Genomic DNA, 5,467 nt, shown 5'->3' with positions numbered 1-5,467 from the left:
GAGTGAACACATTCATTTTTGTTCCCATTACCTCTGTAAGTGAGCAATATTTCTTCTTTACAATTTTGTTTGTCAACATTACACTCAGCTTAAGGATGAAATACTTTACAATGCCCCATACAAGCATTAGATGGCAGTACTTCACAATACAGATGCCAATATGTTACTGTTCCAGGCACTAATATTATATCACTGGATGTTTCCTTTATTACCGTGAAGCTGCAATGAGACAATAGCACTAGATCTATAGCACTGTAGAAATAAAGGTGAATTGAAACTCATAAGCTGGAACAGTACTGTTCAAAATTTTGGGGTTGGTAAATTACTGTAAAGCTGAATTTTCAGGATCATTACCCCAGTCTTCAGTTTCACATGGCCCTTTAGAGATCATTCTAATAGGCTGATTTGCTGCTCAAGAAACATTTCATATTTTTATCATTGTGATAAAAAAGTTCAAACGAACAGCATTCATTTGAAAAATAAATTGTTTGCAGCATTATAAATGTCCTTACTTTAACTTTTGATTAATTTAATGCATAAATAAAAATTGTAATGAAGCAACCACTGAATCCAAGGGAATATCACAAGATGTCACAGTCCAAACCTTCTCCCAACCATTAGCTGGACGTCTCAAGCCCATCTGCTTCGCTTCCATGCTGGGTGTCTTTCTCTCATAGTCAGCCCTGGAGCCATTATCGGCAGACTCGGCATCTGCCGGTCCCACCTGCAGTGGCGATACAGGCCTGCGCACTCAGGTTGTGGATGGCTGATGCCAATGGCAGTGTCTCCCACCACAGGACTCATTGCTCATATGGTTGCATGGAATGGGGTGACCTTCATTGGAGCATCTCCAAAGGGTGTGTGGTTATTGTGACTCTGGGCATCATTAAGAGAACAGAGAAGAAAAATAGACGTGGGAACACTCAATAAATCAAACCATTGCGATATTTGTGAGTTAATGCATACATTATTTTAATTATCCCTCCTGGGTTTGGTGCTTGCATATTTTAAATGGGAGGGAAATAAGGGCAGCTTTCCTGGATGTCATTTGATAAGATCAATGTGTGGTTTGTGGGCAGTTTCTTCTGCAGAGCGAGGTGTGCTTTATCAGACCTGCACATGCCTCGTTTTAGACGGTCGTTTGCAAATTGATCATACCAACTGTACTATCTAATTACATTCAATAGTGATCAGTCACACACAGAACGACCAATGCAATTTGATCAGCATGTTCTGCAATATCACATTTCATGTTCATTTGTCTTAATCGTTACTGATTTCCTCACACATAATTCAATTCCAGTTCATTGTTTTAATGTTGTTACAATTCAGTTTAAGAGATGACAGAAAGACAATGAGATTCAAGTGGCCTGGAAAGTTGCTGCCAGAAATGAAATGGAACGCTGTATGTGTCAGCTCTCTGACAGAATCCCATATGACGCTCATTTCGCTCTCCTTGCAGGATGACGAATCAGAATCCAGCCTGTTAGGGTCTCCAGAGAGCCCAGAGCCAATCGAAATCAAATAACCAGAGATTGAATTATTTCACTGCTTTTATTGCATTGTATTTCTCTACTGAGATGAAGCCCTGCGTTTTTGCTCTAATATCGACACAAATTTGAGTAACTGAGCTGCAGAGGATGGTTTTCCAAAGATATTCCTGAGCAAAATCACTCGGAACGACCACAGCATGAGCTGTTTTTGGCCAGAGTTTTAAATAAACAACACCTTCTCACACAAAGGTTTGTCTTACTGAGAAAAGGCTCCCTCAGAGCTTCCAACAGATCGGCATTTATCACGTTAACATTTGCAGACTATCGTTTAATGAAATGCGGCTCTTAAATAGAGCTCTTGAGATTCAGCACAGACAGAAGCAAAACACAAGGTGTACTGCAATGGGCGGTGCGGGGCCGTCTTTAGAGCGTTAGCTTAAGGTCGTTAGCGTCCACAGTACAACTCCTGGGAAATTTGATGGATTCAGGAGGGCATTTGCCCTTCAAGTCTCAGCTATTTGCTGCAGGCTTACCCCTGGTTAGCGTTTAATCTAATGCCAACTGTCTATGGTGCAGAAAAAAAGGAAAATATTGCTTGTGAAAAATGAGCATTCCCTTATCACAAAAATGCTTGGCTACATTTATTGGGCCTCAGAGGATCCCATATTTGCCCTCCTAGGAAAAGTAAACAGAGCCAATTATGCCACAGTGATTTAACAAAGCCGTATATATTCCTCTCATAGTAACTTGTTGGAGCACAGGTTTCAGGTCTTCTGAGCTTAGACACTTTTACTTTACAACAAATTACATCAAATAATACAATACAAAATGTATAAGAGTGATGTCATTAGGGTGAAGGTTACAAAGAGTTAAGTAAGATTGCAGTTGGAATACAAGGAATACAGAATAGCAGATGAGATTTTAAGATAAGACACATATAAAAAGATAACACTGGAATGTCATATATGATCTCATCACTCCCTCTAATAGTTCTTAAATTGTATTAATCATCAACTTAAGGGGCCCTATTTTAATGATCATGCAACCTTGGAGTATATTCAAATGACCATTCCTCCTATGGCACAAATATCGTCAATTTGTGTCATCTGAGAAATTATTGGCTAGAGGCTAAAGACTACAGCCAGCAGAGGGAGCTATTTCCGCATGTTTTCAACCCCCACATGGGCGAGTGGGATCTCACCCACAGCACTCAGCTCAGGCAGCCGCGGGCATTCATGTAAACGGATCAGGTGCAGAGCAAAGGAACTTTTCAAATTAATTCCTATGAAAGTTAAGCTTCCAAAGGCATGAATTGAAAACGCCCCAGACTGCACACGCGCTCATTCGCGGTCGCGATTACCTCAGCACGTTCAGTTTTTAATTGTAGTGTCTGTTCTCTAATTTAACTGATTTTATGAAAATTAACGCGGTCACGGTGGGAAAGTGAAAGTGATCCAGTAGCGGTGACTTTGGGAGTGGCCTCATAGGGCAGTGAAGCATTCTGGGAATTGTTGTCTTTCATCCCCATCTTTTCTGAGTCTAGAAAGCACCTAATTAAAAAATTATTTCACATTTCTACTACATTAATGACCTAGTTTATATACATATTCCTCTACCCAGCACTGAAGTACCCTTTTAAAGGATCAGTTCACTTCCAAATTAAAATAAGAAATTTGACTCACCCCCATCTCTGTCACAGAGACGCCATGCTCCCACGTCACAGACACACAGCGCACGCTTTCACCGGAAAACGAATCACTCACACCTGCAACCCATCATCACCCACATTATAAGAGACACACACACACACACGGACACACAGTATTTGTCCGGTCTCGTTTGAGAAAGGTACTAACCTCTTCTGCTTACCTTAAGGACACCCTCGATGATACTTACATGTCTTCAGTGTCTTCTCCCCAGGCTCCAGTGTTCTCCATCGTTCCTCTCCTGCGACTACTCCTACGATCTCCAAGTGCACCCTCAGAATCAAAGACCCGATTCATCACCAGCATATCTACACTCCGTCAAGTTATTACTCTACTGGTTGCTCAATAAACCTGAATAACTCACCATCTTGTCTCTGTAGAATCTGTACCATAACAATCTCATCCGAGATTTGTTTAAATAATATAATTAATCTACTTTTTAACCTAAATGGGTCATCTTGCAACATGCAAAGGACATCCTCGTTTGAGATCGCTCAGCGCCTCTGAAGCCCTTTGAAACTACATTGATTTGGACCTTCAAAATTTAGTTTGCAATGGAAGGCTATGATGGGGAGAAAAATCCTTGAATGTTTTCCTCAAGAAACGTGACTTATTTTCGACTGAAGAAAGAAAGGCATGAATATATTTGATGAGATAGGGGTGAGTAAATGTCATGTGGGGGGGCAATCAGGCTGCACCCACCTCTAAGACCCGAACCACCCTTGGGGAGTCGGACAGAGACCCGGCAAGGACGACAGACAAGGCTTCAAATATCACAATATTTTATTGAGTATAAAAAGGGAAAAGGGAATCTAAAATGGCGAGTCTTCTGGTCAGGGTCGTTCCCTCCTGTGGACCTGCCCGAGGCCCACAGAGTGGAATGTAGGAGGGTTTCTCTGGTGAATGGCGTCGCTGTCTTCCAATGGGAAAGATGAGTCAGGGCTCACAACTGGGAGTAGGCTGCTGTAGGACCATTCAGGTGCTTCTTCTGCAGATGGCAGGCAGAGAACTGACAGCTGAGGAGCTCCACTGCAAGCAGTCAGGTGAGTATACAGACACGTAATCCTCTTCTTCAGCAATGACAGACAGAGAACTTACGACTGGGGGACTTCGCTGCAAAGCAGTCAGATGAGTATTCAGGTATGAGTTCCTCTTGAAGGACTGGCAGACACAGAGCTTACAACAGGAGAAGTTCGCTGCAAAGCAGAAAGGGTAATACATAGATACGTAATCCTCTTCTTCAGCAGTGACAGACAGAGGAACTTACGACTGGAGGGCTTCGCTGCAAAGCAGTCAGATGAGTATTCAGGTATGAATTCCTCTTGACAATGAGCTGTCAGATAGTACACTCAAATATCTGTGGAGTACAACAGTGTTAGCCTCTTCTTACGTCTTAAAACGTGACAGAAAACTCAGGTAAGTAGTGGACACCCGGCGGGTTTAAGTTCACACTTCAAAACAGTATATCACATCACTTCATCACTGCAATTCAACACTCAGTGGGAAATACATATATAGATGACGGTCGCCCATTTCCTGACCTGGCCTTCACGTCATGGAGTCCCAAAGACAAGAGATAGAGGATAGAGATCGATTGGACTACTCACAGTCTCTCATCAACGATCTTACTGTCCAACAATTTCCTCCTTCTAGTTGAGTCGGCGTGCTCTTTCTCCCAAACTCACAATGCCGTCCTGTTTTGCCAGTCCCACTTCCTCTTCTCCACCGCTCACGCTTCATCCGAGATTTACAGTCCCCAAACCAGCCCGTTCTTTGGTGCATCCTCTCTTCTTTTATCCTACCCCAATGGCACCATGTCCCAACGCGCACAGCTGCCGGCAATTTCCGCTGATCACCTCATTCGTGGGGATTTCACGCTAACCCAGAACTAGCCCGGTGTTCCGTTGTTATTGGTCTGCCGGCAAACATTAGTTCCGCCTTGAAAGTGGAATTTCGTCACCTTGTGACATAAAATACCAGGAAATTTTCATTTTGAAGTGAACTAATCCTTTAATGAGTCATGGTTGTGTTTTGGGTATAACATGCAATAGAGTCTTATCTCCCATTCCCTTTAAAAGCCAGTGTGTGCCACAATTTGTATAGTGTGCCATTTGGGACACTGCCTTAGGTCCAGATATACTAGCAGCTTGCGCCAATGCAAACACTCTTTTTGTGTAAAAAAAAAAAAAACTATTGTCAGGATTTTCTAAAGAAACGCAGTGAAAAATGTGTGCTGAAAAGGCTGGACAGGATTATTTTGCGGCTGAC

The 5,467-nt window shown here is 42.5% G+C and overlaps 1 long non-coding RNA gene across 1 annotated transcript; it reads right to left on the bottom strand.

Annotated features, from left to right (window-relative positions):
* Nucleotides 1-3,964: 3,964 nt before the first annotated feature.
* On the bottom strand, nucleotides 3,965-4,947 carry LOC137083880 (uncharacterized). The gene is made up of 4 exons (XR_010906643.1): nucleotides 4,807-4,947; nucleotides 4,467-4,556; nucleotides 4,298-4,395; nucleotides 3,965-4,228 (listed from the first exon to the last, which is right to left on the bottom strand). It is a non-coding gene; the product is annotated as an uncharacterized lncRNA (long non-coding RNA).
* Nucleotides 4,948-5,467: the final 520 nt, after the last annotated feature.

Source organism: Pseudorasbora parva, chromosome 7 (assembly GCF_024679245.1).
Source record: "Pseudorasbora parva isolate DD20220531a chromosome 7, ASM2467924v1, whole genome shotgun sequence".
In the NCBI taxonomy this organism is placed as follows: domain Eukaryota; kingdom Metazoa; phylum Chordata; class Actinopteri; order Cypriniformes; family Gobionidae; genus Pseudorasbora; species Pseudorasbora parva.
This window is presented reverse-complemented; position numbering and strand designations above follow the sequence as displayed.